This window comes from Talpa occidentalis, unplaced genomic scaffold (assembly GCF_014898055.3).
Source record: "Talpa occidentalis isolate TD23 unplaced genomic scaffold, MPIMG_talOcc4v2.1 talOcc4.15, whole genome shotgun sequence".
Lineage (NCBI taxonomy): Eukaryota > Metazoa > Chordata > Mammalia > Eulipotyphla > Talpidae > Talpa > Talpa occidentalis.
This window is the reverse complement of record NW_023601543.1, coordinates 63,832,353-63,853,445: the sequence shown is the minus strand read 5'-3', so window position 1 is coordinate 63,853,445 and position 21,093 is coordinate 63,832,353. Positions and strand designations below refer to the sequence as shown.

Here is a 21,093-nt window from a genome sequence, read left to right as displayed (position 1 = left end):
CCCGGCAGCAGCCGGAACACAGCCCCGGTCACGCTGAGAGGGGACACTTTACCCATTAGGGAAAGTCGGTGGAGGCGGCCCTTTTATTCCTCTTTTGCAGATGGCAGATTAAGCCGACAGCGTCCGGCCTCAAAGGGACCCGCCGCTCGGCGAAGGGTTAACCCGTTGGCCGGTAATCGCCGGCACACACACACTCACAAACGCGCGTGCACGCGCGCGCACGGCGCGCCCTCCCCGCCCGCCTGAGCGCCCGCCACAGCCCGCAGTGCGCCCGGGGCTGGGGGGGGGGAGACTTGGGGGAGGGGCGGGGCGGGCTTAACCAGGCCGCTCGACTGAGCCGAGGCCACCTCGCCGTCTGTCACTTAAATGATTGTCCTCCGCTCCGCTCGGTGCGGTCAGTACGGGCTGTTAACAGGCAGTTGCAATCAGTTTCCGAAAGGTCAGCCAAGGTCCTCCGGCTCTCGCAGACGGAAGGCATTACGAAACCGCTTTTGTATCTGCAGGCACTTTAGAAAAAGAGGAGAGGAGGGGCGCACCGCAGCGCCGCGGAGCTGTGAGCCCCGGGAGAGGGGCGGGGGAGTTCGCCCCCTCCCCCCAGGCCTGGACCCAGCGGCAGGGAAAACCACCCGCCGAGTGACCCGAGGCCCTCCTGGTTTCGACGGGGAAGCAGGAAGGCGGGCGGGGAGGGGGGAACGGGCGACACGGAAAGGAGGAATGGGAGGAAGTGGGAGCGGCGTCCCGGCTCTCCACCTCGCCCGACCTGCGGCCCACACCAGGACCCGGGTGGGCAGACTTGCGCGCGGCGACACCCCGCTTGGACTCCTAGGCTCTCCTGACGCTGGGAAGCGGGGCGGGGAGTAGTTGTGGATGTGGGGAAAAAGAGAGACCCTCTCAGAGCAAGCGAGTCCCCGTGCGGTGTGTGAAGACGCTGCTGCCGCCGCCGCTAGAAGTCGTCCATCAGCAACCAGTCCAACCTGCCAGTGATAATGTGCGATCAACACCAAATCACCCCCGCCAGGCGCGATCCATCATAGCGGCGCGCCGCGGGCCCGCACGAGACTGACTCGGGGCGGTGGGGTGGGGGGAGCCGAGCTGGAGGCAGCCGCCTAGCGCGATGGGACTCTCGGCGCACCGAGCCGCCCCTCCCGGAGGCCCGCACCCGGGTGTTCATTACTCTCCAAGTTCCCCAGCCGCAAAGCGCAAGCCCGGTGACTCCAACTTCCCGGAGCAGGTCACTTGAGAAGCCCGCGCGCCCCGCGCGCCCTACCACCCGGGTCACACCCTACGAAGCCGTCCCTTCCTTAGTGCTGCCCTCCCCGCCCCCCTCCCCTTCTCCGAGAAAGCCTGCCTGGCGGGAAATTAATATTTAATATCGTGAAATTGATTAAAGGGCTGGAAGCCGGCGATGGGGGTGGGGGGAAGGGTAGGGGCGTAATTAAAGATCTGAGAGTCGTGGCCGCTTCTCTTCTGCCCCAAGCCGCACGCGGCCTTTGTGAAGGCAAGGCGGGGTCGCTCCTGGCTGAGCCCAGCTGGCCCGGAGCGACGGCCTGCTCTGCCTGGGTTCCGGCCGCGGGCCCGAGGGTGGAGGGCAGGGGTGGCAAGGCGGGGGCAGGATGTCCCAGAGGTGACCGGTAACCTTAGCGCACCGGGGCTGCGTGCAGAGTCGCGCCTCCCTGGCCTGCCAGTATCGTACGTTCCTCTCCCCGGCAGGAGCCTGAGGGTCGAGTGCTGCGGCTCTTCTCGGCTATTTCCGCGCAGAAGCTCCTGACGGCTCATCCTTCCCGGGACACCGAGGTTCCCAGAGCTGACACTGGGCCCGGATGCGGGACCCGTTCCCCAACACGACGGGTCTTCCGAGCCGCCCACACAGTCCTTTCGGAGCAGGGAGTAGGATCCACCTTTTTGTAACCCGGGGGGGGGGGGGGATCCTGAGGCTGCCTGGAGCTCCCGCAGGTTCTCCCTCGGTCGCACACGCTTGGGGCAGCTTAACTCGTTCAGCTGCACTGCAGATGGGGCCTGCCGCTCGAGGCGGTAGTCTCCAGAGAGTCGTCACCGAACCAGCTCCGCCGGTCGCCTGTCTTGCCGTTTATGACTACTGAGCTTCCCAGGAGGGGCACTGGGCTGAGCAGGGCTGGAGGTGGGTGCACCTCGGCCACCCCAGCCCGTTACTAGAGGAATTCCATGGTGGCAAGTTCTGTGATAACTGTTGGGGTGCCTAGGTTTAGATACCTAGGGTGGTTGGCTTGGTGCTGTGACCATGCTCCCCAGCTTGTGAAAGCCTGGCTCCAAAGGGCCACTTTCAACATTTTCTTGAATATGATTTATTTCGGATAGCAGTATGCCTGTCAAGTACCAACATGTGTGCTGAGTGGAAAAAACACACAAACACAACAAGTGGTGTTCTTGGCCCTAATCAGTTGGAGGGCCAGTAGGGCCGGCCCTAGTCCCGGGCCTAATGGAGGAGAGGTGAGGGGCAAGGAAGATTAGGCCCAGGCCAGGCTTTATGGCTGTACTTGAAGAAAGCATCTGGAGCTGCCTAAACTGGGGCAAGAGAGACATGATTAAAAGAGGGGCTGCAGAAGGAAGGAAAGGCTAGTGTGGCTGTTGCCTAGGTGGGTGGAAGTGTTCTCCATAAAACAGCAAGTGCAATCTTTATGCAGAACGACTTTATTTCACCAGGACAAAACCAAACAGTTCAGTCAGCCTCTCACGCAGAGCTGATAAGCAACTTGCAAACTTTGGATGAAACCTTGAACCAGTGGGAGGTGTCAGCCCGCAGTTTACAAAGGGCCACTGAAAGCATTTCCCTGAATTTCTCTTTCTACCATTGTGATTCTACCTGCAGCAGCTGCTCCCTAGGGGGCCCCTTCTGACCTCCCAACATCAGGCCGAGGGGAGATGGCTCCGAATGCAACGCATTCATCAATGCCATTTCTGGTAAATTGGACCTCAGGTTTTGGAGTGTCCTAGGAGGAAGGCAGTGGACACTGCGTGCATACCGATGTCTGAACAAATGTGAGGAGCACACATTCTGTAGCCTTTGCTAGATAATAGGGATTTCACAACCAGATCTACTAGATTATCCAAGGCACTCCTGACCTGAAGAACTCTGGGCCTGCGTTTTAACCTCAGGTGACCCCGTACTTGAGGCCACTGAGGTTATGGAATTGCGCACCAAAGGTGTTCCAAGGCTTACTGGCTGAGCTGCTCAGACCGGAGGAAATGGCTTAGGTGTGAAACCTGCACCCACTGGTACCTGTGGCTCCTCAGTCCACCATGTCTAGCCCCCAGCCATCCTCCTCGCGGTCCTTATCTCAGCCAAGGCCGGGCCCAACCTCCGTGTAAATGGAGTCCAGGAGAGTTAAGTGATGAAACGTCCCTTTAGGGCCCGTCCAGGTAGGGCGCATAGCAGGGGCGGTCGCAGGAACCAATCCTCGAGGGTACCAGCGGGCTAAGGGAGCGCAGCCCCCCACCCAGGAGGGGCACCGTCGAGAGCGCGCACTGGCTCTCGGCGGGTGGGGGTGCTGCCGCCTGCCTCTACCCCCGGGCTCGGGCGGCCCAGGCGGCCGCGCGCTGGCCGCCATCTTAGCCCCGGCGGCGCGGGCGGCGCTGCCCCCGGCGGTGGGACCGCGGAGCCGCAGGTCGTGCGGAGGCGGCCGCGCCGGCGTTCCCAGGCTGCCCGGGGGCGCGCGGGGCGCCTCGCCGGCTCTCTCCGCAGCCTCCCTCGGCGCAGCGCGTCCGGGCTGACCCCTGGCCCAGGACGGCCGCTCCTCATTAAAGCGGGGCCTGTAGCAGCCCCTCACGGAAAAACCAGAGCGGAATCCCGAGACTCGACCTCTTGTTCCCGGACTCCTACAGCGGTCAACATGCTATCACCTCTCCCCGCGCACAGCCGCGCATCGCGCACCCCGGAATTTGGGCTGCTGTTCCCGATCGCGACCTGCGGAGGCAGCGGAGGATGGGACGGGGTGGGATGGGGGGGCGCGAGGCCGGCAGCACAGTCCCCACCTTTCTGGCTGTTTCTAAGTCGCTCTTCGGGCAAAAGAAGATTTGAAAGTTGTCTCTATTTAAGAGATCTTGATTGGGGAAGGCTATCACTTTACTTGTCCACGTTTTTGGCATGCGTTGATGGACAACTTCCTAAGGACGAGGCATTGTTAGGTCCTAGGGGAGTCTGAAAGTACAGAAGTGATTTTTTTTAAAGGCACCCCTGGCCCTCAAGTAATTTACAATCTAGGTGGGAAGGCAGACTTGTAAATGACTAACTAAACACAAATAAAAGGCATCGTGAAATGAACTAAAACAAAGGGCAGGAATCCTGCAGTAAATGCCCTGGGGAAGGGCCAATTTATTATTTTTTATAATAAGGTTTACTTCTTAAAAATACAGATTCAGTTCCAGGAGGGAAGGGAAGGGGTGGGGAGGATAAAAATTTACTAACACTCATAGTTCTAGGGTTCTAGAGAATATCAGTCATCACTTCTGAATTGTTGATGTTTAGGGAAAATGGGGAAAGTTTATTTAAACCAAGGAAAATACCAAGAATTTGAAATTCTGGATTAATTTCTCAGTTTCTGGCATTAGCTGGGTGGTAGAGATGCAATTTTTCCATCAAGACACGGTACCCCTGTTTGAAATTAGTAAGGTCCCCACCACATTTCAAAAAAAGAGAAGTTTTAGAAAACAAAACAAAATGGAAGATTAGGAACTCTTCTTAAAAGCTTTCAGACTCAGGGGGCCTCCCTGGTGGCCCAAGGGGTTAAGTTTCAGCACTATGAAGCTAAGGGCAGCCACTGCAGCATGGGTTCCATCCCTGGGTTCGACCCCGGGGGCAGGGAGCTAACCCACATGGACAGCATATCTCTCCTGACTTACAAAACAAAGCAAAAAGATTAGCCCACTTGCAAATACTCTCCAAGATTTGAATGTCACAAAACTGTCCCAAGATGACTACAGAGGTTGGTGCATATGGGAAAATTAGTTAGAGGTCAAAGAAAATTAAGCAAATAAAAAAATGAGGCAATTATTAACTCCAGGAAAAATAAATCGCACGAGAAAGGAAATGCAATCACTGAAGCTCATTTGCCTCAGCAATAAACAATATATATGTGGTCACAAAGTAAACACTGGAGATTAATTTAATAAGAAATTAAGATATAGCTCTATAGTGAGAATGGGGGAAGGGAAGTATGATGCAGAGAACTCAAATTGTCTTCTACCAGAGGAGGAGGTCAACAGATGATAGTTACCATGGACTAATTACTGAAGCGAAGGCCACATTTGTGTAGTACTTAGGAATGTGATAGTAGCTACCAGAAGAAAAAGACAGACCAAGTCCACAGGGGACTGCTTTTTCGCAGCAAGTCTTTATAAACACTGGGAAATATTCCTTTGTGAAAAACACAAATTAATTTTTTTAATCAAAAAGACCCAAAGTACTTAGAAGCTTTATAAAACTGAGAACTCCTGAACAGTTATGATGATGTAACTAATGTTCTTTCAAACTATGTCTCTTCCACATACCCAACTCGAATTAGCCAAAATGTAAAAAGAAAAGGGGAGGGAGATGAATAGATTTTTAGCTCCTGGCCTACGCATTTCTAGTTATAAAGGAAGAATAAGGGGTTAAGTCTCAGCACTATGAAGCTCTCCTCTGCCACTGCAGCAGGAGTCAGAGCCCTGGCCAGGGAGTTGACCCACATGGCACAGCAGACCTCACCTTCTCACCTGCTGTTCCCCTCAGCAGTGTATTTCAGGGGATCTCTGCCTGTTCTGCTTCCCGCTCTGGTGAATCCTCTCGGCCCCCCACCCCCACCTCTGGCTTACACCCTAGCTGTAGTATGCATAAATAAATAAATCTTTTTTTAAAAAAGGAAGAAAAAGTCATCTAAATTTGTCCTTCTCAGGAGAAATGACATTTATGACATTACTGTGAAAATATCTTTCCAAATATTAGCGGACTTCCAAATACCAATGCAGTCCAGTTTAGAAATGAAGAGGAAGCTTTACAGGGCTTATATAGAAGGCTCCAAAGGCTTTTCTCAACCAGCCTATGGCTGACACCTGAAGTCTCTCTTTGGAGTTGCTTAATTTTGATTAGGAATTGCTTCTCTAGATAATATTACACTCTGAAATGTAAATTATCTTCATCCACTGCACATCAATGTGACTTAGTTCACAAGTAACTTGTTAGGCTGTCAAACTGTATTGCACCACTTCTAAGCGACTTAAGCCTACACCCAGTACATAAAGGCCTGCAGTTAGCAATATCCCTTAAAGACCTCACTATCAAAACCAAAGAAAACACCCCTCCCCCCCTCAAAAAAAAAGGAATCCCACCTTGCTGGCTAAACAATTATGACATTCCTCTTTATTAAAAAAAAAAAATCCTCCAAATAAATCTTGGGAGGGACGCAGTAACTTATGAACACTGGACCTTGCAGACGAGAGGTGACAAAATAAAGAGGGCGTATAAGCAGGTCTACTGCTCCTCCGACCTTCTGGGTTAACACTGGCTTGGTGTGCAGCCTTAGACTGGCCGGCTGTGCTGCCAAGATGCCCTGCATTGTTGTGTCACCATCTATTTACTTCTCAATCAGACAGAATATTTCTCGTTTACCTCAAGAATGGAACTGCCACTAGGCCTACTCAGTGACACTAAGTATTGGAGAAAGATGCACCTGGACCTGACTTTCAGCCCTCCTGGCTGGAGATCTTTGTACAGTACACAAACCGCACAACCTGATGTGGTGGCAAAAAGCCAGCTTATTTCAGGGGCCACACTGAACTCTTCCTTGTACTGATCCACAGGGCTCTTGCTAGATCTGGATTTCTTTGGTTTCCAGCACAGAAGTAGTCAGCCCCACAGCCCCAAATCAGCTGCAGGGAGGCTGGGGTGAGCCAGGTACATCCTGGGAAGTCAGGGTGAGGTGGGGGCGGGGGAAGGGTAGGTAAGTCAGAGTTCATGCACGAGCTCTCCACTAACTCTGGGACTTTGATTGTCACTAAGATCGAAAACATGAGCAATATGCCCTCAAAGCCTTGCTGAAAATTAAATCTTCATGAGGGAGAAGGAAAGCTGGCCAGAGGGTGCACATGCCTTTTGGATTTTCAAAAACGAAAATGATTCGATTTCAGATTTAGGGAAGGTGTGCCACGTTAAGGGAGCCAGAGGAAATAATAACTGCCAATTGCAAAGCAAAACAAAATCATGTTTTTCCACCACGTTTCTATCTCTGTCTCCTAGTCGAGCCACAATGAAATAGCAGATCAAATAGCAGATCAAAGGCAGAGGCAAATACAATTATGTTGCCTGTGAAACCCTTAGCATGAAATTAGAAGTCAAACTCTCCATTCAGGGGTTAGAGACAAGGATAATGGGAACCTGGGACCCTGGAGATGTACCCAACCCCTTTCAGTCACAACACTATCCATGTGGATATTTAAAACAACACCTGGGGGTAGGGGACAAACATTAAATATTAGAGTCATCTATTATTAATGTATTCTTTTCCCACACTTTAGGGAATGCATTGGCTACATTTCCAGCTTTGTGCCATATAAAGATATCTGTATAGGATACAGGTCTCTGTAAGCAAATGGCGAAAATAATGTTGGCTGAGTCATGAAGGGTGACTGCAGATCCCCCCAAGATGGCGGGTGAAGATGGGCGTACACACGTGGCAGTCCTATCTCTTACCTGATTTTCCCTTTCAATGCCGAGGGGCCTATAACCCATCCAGTTGCATCATTCAGTTCTGCCTCAGTCCTCCCCAGGCTTCACAAGCTCACGGGGAGAGCGAGCTGTCCTTTGATATCTTCAATTTCTCCTAAAATCCATATTTGCTTTGTGGCTCTATTTCTTTTACCCTGGCCTAATTTTAGCTCTCTGCCTCCCCTCACCCCCATATAATTTATGAGGCCTCTTGAGGGTACAAGCTCCTATTATAATGTAGACTATTCTGTTTAGAGGCACCGCTAATTAAGCTTAGCTCTCAAGAGTGCCTGGCATGGCTTGCTTGCTTTTTTCTTTTCTTTTCTTTTTCTTTCTTTTTTTTTTTTCATTTTCAATGGCCACAAGTTCTTTAACACTCCTCCCAATGAGAGCAGGGTCTATGTCCCTTCCCCTTGAACCTGAGTGGGCTCATGATTCATTTTCACTAGTAGAATTTAACAGAAATGAAGCCACATGACTTCTGAGGACAGGTCTGAAAAGGTACCACAGCTCCCGCCTTGTCTGCTGGCATCTATGTCTTTGGAGACCCGAGCTGCCATATGTAACTTCACGTACTACTACCCTTAAGCCACCACACTGTGTGGAAGTCTGGACCACATGGGGAGCCCGTTCATGCTCTAAGACACAACTGAGGTCCCAGCCAGACCAGGAGATGGGGCCGCCTGAGTCCACTCAATTCCAGACCCACAGAAACCACAGTGGAATTCTATTGCTTTTGAGCTCTCTTGTAGCAGACGAGCTCTCACCGTCATTTTCGTGATAGTAAGTAGGGGAGATCAGTCTGAGAATGTGTTGTTAGTGTTGTGAAGTCTGTCCATGGAAGGAGGTGAGCTGAAGCAAAACCAGAAGCACGGAGGGCAACACATTTTTGATCATGACCCAAACCTTCTACCTGGAGTCCCTGAGGGACGGTAACCTGTTGCCTCCAATCTGATCTCATGGTCTCCTAAACGGATCAGGATGAAAGGACCGGTTTGTTGCCATCCGCCCCCCTCCGTCCCCCACGGGCTGCACGAGGGGAGTGGGTTCACCTGGCAGGAGAGAGGGAGCAAGCATTTCCACAGGCTACCTTTGCTCTTCCATCTATTCTCTTCTCTCCCCACATTTTTCTTGCCTCTTCTTGAAGGTTCTCCTGTTCAGGAATGGGAAGGGATGGAATATGGAAGGCGTGTGAGCTTACTTCATTTTCTTCCCCACTTCCCCCGCCCCAGTTCCACATCTTTTCATTCCCTGATCCCGGCTACACCACGTGACCCCCCAGACACATGCATTTTCATTTTCAGCACACTCAGTCTCACCTTTGCTTGGCCATCCCCGCGGTTACAGAAGAGCCTTGGCCTTTTCCACCTGGCCCCTTTCCATACTCTCCCTTCCTCCTTCCCCAAAATGGGCCCTCACAGGCACCCAGGCAGCCACCCTGACCCTAATACACAGCCTGTGCCCTCCCAGGGACGTGCAAAGCTCAGGGGAGACCTGGGCAGGGGTGTAAGACATCTGCAATGTGAAGGACTGAGGAGGAGAACGTGGTCCTACCCACCATGCCCCCAATACACACAGCAGTCAGGGAGCAGCAGAAAAAAATACGTCATGGTCACCTGCAATATGGAGAAAATGGTCATACTATGTGGGTGGGCGGGGAGTGAGAGGTGGGGTGCTGCTGAACAGACAAGAATGGGACACGCAGCACAGAAAAGGCAGCAACATTCTCTCCCTGCCCCGTCAAGTGCCAAGGAATGAACATGCCAGAGATAAAATATTGCCATGAAACAGGAGCAGAGGTCAAACAGTGGGGACAGGTCTCCCCTGAGCACTGGAAGCCAGCACTGACTGGGATTAGCTAGCAGCCACTCATGTCTAGCAGCCTGGCCCTCAGTGCACGACCAGAGCTTAGCCACAGACAGCTCTGCACTAGAGAGCCTGGGACCTGCCCCTTCGCCAGAACCCCAGGCCTAAGGCCTACACAGCTGGCCAAACTTTAAAGTTTCCGGGCTGCCTGCCTGCTGGATAGTGGGTCCTGTAGCTCCAATTCACAGTGCTACTGGAACACACATTCGAGAAGCACTGCTTTCTCTTAACCCAAATCCAAACCAGTGAGACCGGTGCCCAGCTACAGCCTTGCAAGAACCTCCCAATTCTACACTTCAACTGGTGTTAGCCCAAGCCCTCCCTTCCCTCCTTCAAGGGCAAGGGTCCAACCTTTTTACTGCCTTTCAAGTGTTTTATACGCAATTATTTCAGCTCATCTTTTCCTGGCCTTGTGATAGAGACATTCTCATACCCATTTTACAGATAAGGAGATAGAGGCTCCATAAGGTCACTGGGGGCAGAGCTACCATCTTAAGCCCGGGTATGTCTTGCTCTAGAGCTTTCCACCATACTTGTAATCACCCATTTTGGTCATGTACTTTGTGCCAAGCCCTGTGCCAGGCTTGCAATGACAAATAAGCCAGTTTCTGCCCTTGGGGGTTCAGTCTAGGAGGGGAGGCAGAAATACTGCAATACAGAAGGATAGGGGCTCTGGATGCAGAGCGGTCCAAGTACCCTGGGGTCCTCCCTCCCAAATCAAATCTCTTGATGGTCATCATCGCCCTTTTGACCCCACCTCTGCTTTCTTAGCCTTTCTGGCTTCCTCTCACAAGGCCACACTTGTCCTTCCTTGGGCGCTATCGGCTGGTTTCTCTCCCATGCCTGTCTCTCTCCTCCTGACAGTGGCGTCTGCACCCACACCCCTGCAGGGATCCTGGCACCCTACTTGCTGGGAGAGGCTGCCTGGGTTGGGGAGCTAGCTATCCTTGGCCTCTGGGGCCCCAGGGGAGGAGCTGGGTGCTGACTGCAGCCCCAGGCTTCCTCAGCCGGGGAAATGGGCACAGGGGTGCAGACGCAGAGCAGGCTGGTAGACCTTACCAAGGCTTTTATTGAAGCCTGTTAAAGGGCTTTGGGCTTCCTCTGATGAAAGGCGCTTAAGTGCATCTGGTTTTGATTACAGGGGAGGAGAAAGCCAGGCAGTCTCTCGGGGGTTGGACCAGTCATCTGGCTCTGCCTTCCTCCGGGCAGAGCTGGCTGCTGGTGAGGCCAGGAGGCCAGGTGTGGGGGGCAGGCAGGAAGCAGAGCCGGTACAAACCCCTCCACCTCTCCAAGGCTCCTGACCTGGCTCTGCCAGGCCTGCCTCCCAGAAACAGTGTGGTGGCTCAGAGATGCCAGGCTCCTTGGAGAAAGTCAAGTTCACAGTGGCTGCTGCCTACCCCTGACCAAAAGCTCATTACTGATTTCCAGCCTTCTTTGTGGCCAAAATACCCTCCCAAGGACCCCACCCCTTCCAAAAACCTCCCTGACTGCTCTTCTCCCTCTCTCTGAGGAAGTGAAAATGGACTTCTGCCCCAAGTGATGAAAACTAAGGAAATGCAGACTTTCAAAAGTTAAAGAACCCTCGAGGTTTCCTTCTCTACTAGTCAGGTGGGTAGGTAGGTATCATTCCCATAAAACAGACATCGTTAAGGATTCCACGTCCCTGTAACTGACAACCATGATGAATTAAAGGAAGAGATTAATATTAAAATAAGGTGGCTGTTCCGGAACTTCATCAGGCAGTACCTAGCTGCTTAGTGTCCCGCACCTGTCCCTTGTGCGGGACTCCACGCGGGCACAAAAAGCTCTAGGGGGATCGGATGGGTTAAACACAACCCGCGGTTCTAGAAACTAAAATGCATTTTCTTATTCCCGCCCTGATTTAATCCTGCTGCGTGTTATTATTGTCAAGTCTCTTCGCACCACCGTTTCTAAAAGAAAACCCGTGGGTCTGCACGGCCCTTCGCCGCCTGCTCGGCTTTTATTGTACACGCAGCCTGGTTTGTCTGCGTGGATCCAGCACGTCGTGACCGCCTCGCAGGCGCGCACGGACACCCTCGGATTGGCATTTCGATAAGAGCTGGGCGCATTGTCTCGGCGGCCGCGCACAGACACACACACACACACACACGCACGCACACACACACGCGAGCGCGCGCGCACACACACACAATAAAGGGATAAAGACCCCTGGTCAATCTTCCTCGAAACTCATAATTACAGATAACCTTTGCAAAAGGCGATTAAAATATGGTAATAATCGATGCGGCCGCCCCTTTCCAAAGAGGAAATAATACACAGGTGTTGGCTTTAGGAAGCCCCCACCTGGCCCGGCCAGGAGGCCTCCAGCTCTTGAATGAACTCTTCTTTCTCCCGGGAAGCTTCGATCTCCCGCTACCTACGCGAACGCCGGCTCCCCTCCTCCCGCTCCCCTCCCCCACCGGTGCTCCGGCTGCCTGGAGCTTGCTGGCGGCGGCGGGGCTTTGTCATCGGAACACACACAGACACGCACACGCGCGCACCCGGCCACCACGGGACCGCGGCGGCCGCGGCGCCGTGTCATTCCTCGCTGCGCTCCCCTCCCCGCCTCCTCTTTTAAAAAGCTCCTCCAAACCCTTTCTTCCGTCCTTTATGTGTGGGATCCTTTTAATCCAGGAGCTCGGAAAGCATTTTAAGGGCGCCTTCCGCGGGGCGCGGGACGGCAGGACGCAGAACGCGCGCGGGCAGGACGCGTGGGCAGCTGGGCTTTGTTCTGCCCCTTGCCTGGGTCCCGAGGGCGGAAAAGCTTCTGCCCGGCTGGGGGCCACCGACGATTTGGCGGCGGCTAACGCCAGCAACCCCCCCCGCCCCCCCCCCCCGCAACCAAACAGGAACGCGGAATCCCCTTCGGAGTTCACTCCGGACTTGGTCCAGGTGGGGGCGCATCGCCTCGGGGAGGGTCCCCTGGTCCACAAGTGGCTGTCCCCATACAGACAAATGTGCAGTGTCATTATGGTGGCTCCTGTTGCTCGAGGACCCGGGGGTACTCCGCAGCGTGCGCACCCCACCCCTACACGGTGCGGAGGACGAGACCGGAGCCCTGCTGCCGGGCTCCCCGGGGTGGGGGCTGCCTGGAGTAGACGCCGTGTCAGGCCCTCCCGCACCTCCCCGCTGCCTTCCGGGACCGCGAGCACAGAGCCAGGGCGGCCTCTCGCCTTTCATTACCCGGCCTACGAAAGCAGCAGCCCAGGCAAATATGTAGCTATTAAAATTAATCGCCCTGCGTTGTCAGCTGAACATAATGCAAATTATTTATGGGCTGTCTGCGCAATATTTATCATCGTGCAGGCTCCAGGCGCTTCGTGCCTCCCGGCCTCCCCCGCCCGCCCCGGCCCTGAAGCTGCGCGTAGGCTGCGGCGGCCAAGGGGCTCTGGGCACCAGAAAGGGGTTCCAAGGGAGAGGCCGCACACCAATCTGTCCTCCAGGCCAAGAGCCTCATTTTTAGTGTCTGCTATTTATTTCAGATTTGTTGGAGGCCTACTACGTGTAAAATTAGGAGGTCTGCAAAATTGGGGTGTGGGAGGGCGGTGGTGGTGTAAAAACCAATTTGCAGAAATCTGAACCAAACAGGCAAGCTCGGGCCAGAGGGGCGATGCAGGCGGAGGGTCATCGGCTGCCCAAGTGAATTTTCTGTGGCTCAAGTCTGTCCTCCAACCTGGGAAGCCCATGTTTGCTGAAGCTGGATCCACACTGAGAGAAACAGAGCAACGGGGGTACCCTACAGATTGGAGCACAGCGCTGTCGCCTGGAACTGGAATTCGGTATCCTTCGAGCCTCAAAACTTGTTTGTAGATCGCAGATAACAGATTAACTGCTAATTGTCGAAATCGGCCAACCATTTAGTTTATCACTGTTGGGGGCCCCTTGGTATTCGCTGCACTTTTTATATGTAAAAACAGCTTTGGTACCTCCTAAACGGCTTTTGTGTGGCTTTTGTTTCTCTTTCAAATACGGTGTTTTAAAAAACAGCAGCAACTTGCCACCCCACCCCCTTTCCAACTGAGCCTTCTCGTTTAAACACACACACACATACACACACACAAACACACACACACACACACACACACAGGAGGAGAAATAATCTATAGGACAATCCCCCCCTACTGGTCGGCACTGGCGTTAGGGCTTTTTACGCAGATCGAGTCTCCCTGGGCTGCAGAGGTAAACAGGCTTTCTGCACCGCTGCAAAATGAATCACGAGGGGGAGAACCGGGATTGCCGGGCGGGGGAGGCCTGGCTGGATGCCAGGCAGGGGAAGGCGCAGCACGAGGGCAACCCGATGGAAGTGAGTTGACCCTGCCCCTAGGCCCTAGGCACCGAGAGGAGAGAGGTAGGTCCGTGGGCGGTCCAGCCTGAGGCCCAAGCTCGCAGAGTGAATGCGCAGCCTGGGCCACTATTCCCTATTCCTCCTCCTCCCCCTCTAGCCCCCACCCCCCAGCTCCTAGGTGACACCTGGGGCCAGTCACGCTGCGTGAGTCCATCTGCGGGGAAGGAGGTCACCGGGCACCGCTCCCACACACGGTTTTGGCAGCTCTGAGTCTCAGGACTCCGAGGCAGTCCTAGGTCTTTCTTGTGATGTTCATTTTAAGCAGTTTATACCCCTAATGCCAAAGTCACCTCACACTTAGGTGACCAAACCTGGGTCAGGGCCTACCACCAGGGTCCTGAGGAATGGAATGGCTGTCTATTGCATCTGCTCCCCAGACTAACAGAAGGGTATATGGCCACAAAAACTACTTAGAATTTATATTCTTAAAAAATTATTTTCTTCATCCAGCTTTCTTTTCTTTGAAATGTGGTTTGGCCCAATTTAGAGGTTCTTTTTCCTTTTCTTTTGCCTCCAGTTGCTGACAGGGATTTTTCTAAGTACATTTCAAAGTTTTTCCCATTACTTCAGAAATTTAAAATGATGTAAAAGAAAAGAAGTTTCAAAATATTAAATTGCCTTTGGATCCCCTTCATCTTGCACATTCCTGCATAGATTTGAGGAAGGGCTGATTTTTTGTTTTGGTTGTCTAGGCTAACAGAGACTAATAATCATTAGGAAATGGAGGGGTCATGCCCTGTTTACAAAGTGTTTTAACACTTTGGTCCTGAGAATCCCACCTGAGAGCAGCAGGGTGAGGGCCTTTGTTCCCATTTACAGATGAGGAGATTGAGCCTCCTTCTCCCCCCCACGTTCCAGGAGTCTTGTCTTCCGCAGTGAATTGGGGCCAGAATCCGCCTTGCTCCTGTCCAAATCCACACTCCTCCAGATCAATGCCATTTAGTAAATGCTGCACCCTTTTCAGAGATGAGTCTAGAGGGACCCGGACCACCCTCGGGGCTGAGGCAGCCCCCAACAGACTGCCTTTTAGGCTGCTCTTAGGCAGTCTGCAAACCGGGCCGGCCAGGATCGTCTCTTACATCAATCTGTTTAGTCACTTCCCTCCACCGGGTCAATTCCCTCTCCAGACCCGGGAGGACAATTTTAAAGTGTTTCTGCAGACAGACCCTGTGGCGGCGCCGGAAGTGTTTTATGGACCTGCGAGCCCAGTTAATCCCAGGAGGGGCGGCAGGATTAGCCCCTGGTGTGGGTGGGTGGGTAGGGGGGGGATTCCTGTGTTAAGGTTTAATCCCCATGGGGAGAGGAGTTGGGGTCTGGTGGCTTTGGCAATGTGTGCTTCTCCCCATTAAACTCCGAGATTTGGGCCGAGGCAGCTGGAAACATGAGGCATTTTGTTCGTCCAAAGCCGCGATCCTCGGTGAGACGTGGTGTAGGGGAGGAACGGGCGCCCGGGGTAGAGGCACTCTGGAGGACCAGTAGGAACGTGGAATGCGAGTGGAGAGCGCAGTTGTGTGTGTGTGTGTGTGTGTGTGTGTTCCCCAGGTTTTATTCTTCCGGTCCTGTGGAACGGAGGAGGGAGCCGGAAAGAAACACTTAATCACCGGCGTCTCGCTGCTCGTCACGCGAAGATGGCAGCGGCTCCCCTGGGTTTCAAGGTTCCGGGAAAGGCGTGTGTTCTGCCTTGAGGCGCGCGGGCTGCTGCGCTCCCTCCCTCGACTCGGCCGCCCGCCCGGGCTCACCGAGTCTCTCTCAGCGCCGGCAAGTGCGGCCCGGCGGGTCAGCCGCCAGCCCAGCCCGCCCCGCCGCGGGCCCGGCGGGGGACGAGGTCGGCGGACGCCAGCGGTCTGCGCGAGCCGAAAGTAAAGGCTCGAGGGGGCGGAGAGCTAAAGGTCCGGCACCTCCCGGGAGCAGGGCGAGCCCCGCCCCCCGTCCACACCCCCGGGCACGCAGGGTCGACTCCTACTGGCGGCGGCCAAGGCTGAGCAGACGTCGCGGGCGAGAGGGAATTGATCGCCACCCCACCCACGCGCGGCCCCCACCGCCCGGCCCTTCCCTTTGACCCTCTGGCCATCAGGAAAAGTCGCCCCGGTCCCCGCCAGTCGCCGCCGCTTCCCGGGGCCCCGGGTGGGGAGGTGGAGAATCCAGAAGCCTGGCCTCCAGCCCCCCGGTGTCAGCGCGCGCACGGACGCCGGGGCGGAGGAGGGCGGCGCGGGCCCTCTACCCCGACTCTTCCCGGGCGCTGCACACAACCGCCACGGGCTTCCGAAGCGTGGGGACACGTGTGTGTGTGCGTGTGTGTGTGTGTGTGTGTGTGGTGTAGTGCGCGCGCACACCCGAGTTGGGGATGAGTGTTCAGGGGAGGCAGAATGACTGTGAGCTACCCGGAGCCGGCCATTCCAACCAGGGGCTGACTAGCCGACCGATCCGGCCCGGGGCGGTGAGGAGAGGTGCCGGGGCTTGGCGGCTCAAGTGGAGGGAAGCCTCGAGCCGCGGAAGGCGCTGCTGGGCTTCTGGCCAGCTCCGCGGGAGGAACCCGGGGGCGCGCCCAGAGACTGGGGACTGGTGAGACCCGGCCGCCCCCACAGGCAGGCCGTTTAGCTCCGCCTCCGGGGACCACTGACACTGGGCGATAAGGAGTTCCTCGGCAATCGGCAGTCCTCAGCTCCCAGTCACCTCCGGCCGCGGACGTGACCGCCGGATGCTAAACGGCGAGGTGGGGCCAGGGGCCTTTGCGCTGCCTTCCCTGACCCCTTCTCCAAGGGAGCGCCAACAACAACGTGCTGCGACGCTCCGGAACTTTCCTTTGCAAAATAAGGGCCAAATGTTGGGGCAGCTTGTCTTCTCTCATAACTTTTTCCTTTGCACGGTGGGGGTTCGACTCCCTCCTAACAGCTGGCCTGCTCTACACAGTCTTCCATCCTGACAGGCCCTGTCCCGAGCTGTGCGGCTTTGGGCAAACCACTTAACAGGCCTGGGTCTCAGTGTCCTTATCCACAAAAAATAACCAATAATAGTGTCTAACTCATATGGTTGTTTTGGGAATATACATTAATACGGTGCCAAGAACTCTGCCTGGCATACAGAGCTACCAAATGTTATGATTTGGGACTCTTACCTTTAAGAAGATGAGAAAAACTCTGAGGTTAAAGTTCCCTGAAACCTGCGTGGAATCAGGGGTTTGGGAAGGAGTGGAAAGGGCACTATTGCCCACACGATACAGAAGGCAACATGGGCTCAAACTGTCTGGACTAGACTTTCCCATGAAGGCTTGCGTGTGGTGGTGACGTAGAGGGAATATGTGCTTTGAAGGTGCTCATTTATACTGAATTAATGGGAAGCTCCTGCCAGGCCTCAAGCACCATTACCCACCCTCTTCTTGAGGCTTTGAACAGCAGTAGTCTAAAGGACCTCCAATCGACTCTTCCAGGTCACCCTTTTTTGATGGCTCAAGGCCACATCCTATAAATCAGTACTTGGAGGTGTTGGGCAAAAGGCAGAGCCTCTGGGGGTGTACTTTAGCAGAGTTTAATACTGGTCCAAGGCTGGCACAAGACAGGCGGAGTCCTTGGGCTGTATGCAGCCTCATTTTAGGGACTTATAAATGCACCTACTATTTACATAAATAGACTCGGTTAGATTTCCAACTTCAAAAAGCTTCCCATTTGCTTTGAAATAAGGTCTCATGAGGATGGGGAGGGGTTGGGGCAAAGGAGGGCCTGAGGAGGCCTCAAAGCACTTCTCACTGCCCGCCTGGCCTCTTCCAAGTCACTCGTAATTCTTAGGGTGGGTGGGCCTTTTTCCTTTTCAAAGACAACACAAACGGCCTTTCCCTTACATTGCAGTCGGCGTTGGCCTAATCACTGAAATGTGCTGGCGGGGCACTCTGGCACTGGGCTGATTCCTGTCCGAACTATGCAGTGCCAGGCTGCCAGCCCCGCGAAAGACAAAGACACGAGAGCTTCCAGGTTTTCTCTCGAAGCCTCAGGGTCACCTCTGGGGCTTCCCCTTCCCAGTCTCTCCGCCCCCAAGCCGCTGTCGGCCAGCCTACGGAACAAACCCGCGGCAGCCCTCAGTCAAAATTCCAGTTCTCCAGCGCTACCCGGAGAGTTCACATTTCCCTTCCGAGGCCGCGTGGTGCGCGAGTGAGAGCCCGAGTGAAAGGCTGAGTACAGCGGCAGCACACGTATGTGGGGGTTCCCCTCCCCCAGCAGCACGTACGCAGGAAAAAGAAAAACCAAGAGAAAAACGTGGGCTATAAAAGCCGAGAGCAGGGCCATTCAACTAAGTACAAACAACCCCAGACGTGAGTTTGCAAGAAGTAAGCAACCCCTAAATAGAAACTACAACTAAAATAACCCCCTCCCCCACCCCCGTAGAGTTTTATTAAAAGTCCTTGTAGCTGGGGTGCAAAGTGGTCCTTGCCTTCTTAGGACACACATGCTCACCCCGGCGTCTCCAGCACACACGTTCAAATACCAGGCAGAGAGTGGGGTTCGCATCTACCGATTAACCAGTTCTCACAGTATTTGTAACTGGCTCAACGTGTACTTGATTTTTAAAAGAGACTGATGTTGCTTGAAAGATTCATGGACAACCTGTATTTAGATGGGCTAGGTTCCTGCAGCTGTCTGACCACATTTGTCTGGTTTAAGAATCCACTTTTCTAGCCCGGGAAGGGGCAGGCGGCCCTCGTGGCTCCTCCTTCCGCGGTTTCCTGGCGAGGCGCCCATCCTCCCCAAGCACCGGGAGCAGAGGCGGCTGCATTAATACTCGCGGGCAGCCTGCTCTGACCTATACTGTCATTTTTTCCATCGGTCAGAATCGGGCTGGGGGGGGGGGGGGGAGGTTCTCCTCCAAGGGGCTCTGCACGGATCATTGGGTTTTCCCCGGCGAACTTAACACGGAGGCAAAAGGGGCAGATGGAAACCAGGCCTCGGCTGGCCGGGCGCGCGTTAGCGTCGCACTCGGCAGCTCGACGCAAAGCCAGGGCTGGATTTTCTCGGCCCGGGCCCGGCGGCCTCCCCGCGCCGGCGCGATCCTCTCTCCCTCGGGTTGAGCAAACGTGCTCGCCCAATTCCGCCCTGGAGACAGCAGCTGTGCGGAGGGGGTGTGCGTGTGTGTGTATTGGGGTGGGGGGAACCCGCAACTTTTCCAACAGAAAGTGTCTGCGCACAGGAGAGGTGAAGGCCCACCCCGATTCTGTGCACGTACCGACACAGCATCTAATCAGTGTCACTGCCAGGAATACGCTTCCGCGGCGGGCGACACCCCCGCCCCCGCCAACCTGCCGGAGGGAGGGGGGGGATGCAAATGGCGTCTTGCGTCGTCCCAGCTCTGCAAAGCTCCCGCTGCAGCGACTCCGAGCAGACGTCGCAGCGGGCCAAGCGCCACCACTGCCGGGACGCGAGCAAGCTGGTGGCCCGCGCCCCTCTCCTGCACCCGGTCGCGGGATAGGGAACCGACACCAGTCCCAGTTCCGAAGCCATACCCCACCCCCACCTCCGGAAGAGCCGCCCTTCCCAGACTTGGGGGGGAGGCGGCGCGGGAAACTTTGCGAGACGACTGTTCTGTGCCTTCCCCGCGCGGCGCGGGCGAGGGACGTGGGTGGGTTTCCCATTCCAGGCCTCGCCACACTCTCCCAGTCTCTAGGCCTCCGGACCTGAACCTCGTGGACTACGGGGTGGGGGGCGGCGGACGTTTCGGGCCACTATGGGGGAAACATCAAAGTCAGGCGTCCTCCAGGGCTCTGGCGGATGGCCAAGTCTGTGTCCTTTCCCTCCCACGCCGGAGTAGCGCGCGCTACTTTGGGGAAGCGTGAGACTCTTCACCCTCGGCCACCCTTGTCTTCAAGGTGGGCCTGATGTTTTCTCTCCCGAGCCCTCGGGGAGCCCCTAGGGACGGCCCACGCCTTCACTCGCCCGCTCTTCCGGGGGAGGGGGAGGCGTGTTTGTGTCCCGTGCACCGCGGCTTCGGCCCGCACCCTCCGTGGAGGCGCACTTCAGCAGCCCACCCTGGCCACAGCCTCAGTTGCGCCACGCCGGCAGTCCCCCTGCGGGATGCAGCCTCCCCTAGGCGTAATGGGCACCCCTGGGACGCAGGCAGGGATGGCGGTTCCGGTCGTTCCGGGATTTGCGTGCAAGAAGAAAACAAGGCCAGCGATTACAGCAGCGGCGCCTCGGTTCTTGGGGTTCAGACGCCCGCGGAGTCCCAGCGTCAGTCCTGCTATCGCCACTCCTGCCTGGGGGCCCGCTTGCACACCCCACTCCATCCCCGCCCCCAGCAATTCCTTGTCCTGCTTGTGTAGCTCCACGCGGAGCTCCGAGCACCCGGGCTCCCGCACCAGACACTCCATAACTCGCGCGCCTCCCTCGCCCCGGGCTCGGGGCGCCGCTAGCTTTCTGCGCCGGGAGTACGCCGTTTCCACCCTCCACAGCCAAAGCCGCCGCCCCGCGCCACCCCCGCCCGGCCCGGCCCTTGTCCCAGCCCGGCTCCCCCGCCAGCTGCGCCGCCACCACCGCACGTGACCCGCCCCCGTCGCGGCTTCCGCTGAGCTGCCTGTTCCGGAGCACAAACAATTTCTGCTCTGACGCGGGGTCTCTCGGGCCCTGGCGTCCTCTCCTCCCTGCCCCCCCCCTTTCCGGGTACGAGAACTCAAAACAACTCGCTGACCTTCGGGCTGACCAGCTCCGGCTTCCACCGACTCCGGCATTCCGTTCAGACCCAGCAGTGGTGGCTTCTAAGATTTCACTCCGCGCTGGGCTGGGGGGAGGGGGTGATTTCTCTGGGAGTGGGTGTCTCAGATCGAAAGAGCCACTTCACGCTTCTTCCTCTCCTCCGAAGTGAGTTTTTATATTATCCGGAGGCCCTGGGGAAACGCGGGCAGTTGTGTCAAAGAAAGCCCCCCTACACACACACACACACACACACACACACACACACGCACACTCGCGCGCGCGCGCGCGCGCGCACACACACACACACACACACATCCTTGACTAGTGTCTGACCCGCTTTCCAGGGTCACTGCCCAGCGCAGAGGACCTGGTCAGCCTCGGAAATACCGCCAGCGGTGGACTGTGGCACGGAGCAGAGCTGACTGTGGTGGAGGAACTGAGTGCGGTAATAACAGCGGCTCACGCACTGGCAC

The 21,093-nt window shown here is 55.6% G+C and overlaps 1 protein-coding gene across 3 annotated transcripts in view; it reads right to left on the bottom strand.

The window, feature by feature from the left end:
• The window catches only part of BCOR (BCL6 corepressor), a 118,045-nt gene extending 97,196 nt beyond the window's left edge, over positions 1 to 20,849 (bottom strand). Inside the window, exon 1 of one of the 3 annotated variants that reach the window (XM_037512528.1) lies at positions 20,616 to 20,849. The gene's annotated coding sequence lies outside the window, so the exon portion shown is untranslated. The remainder of the gene's footprint in view (positions 1 to 20,615) is intronic. The other 2 variants (XM_054695772.1, XM_054695776.1) reach the window with 2 other exon arrangements.
• Positions 20,850 to 21,093: the final 244 nt, after the last annotated feature.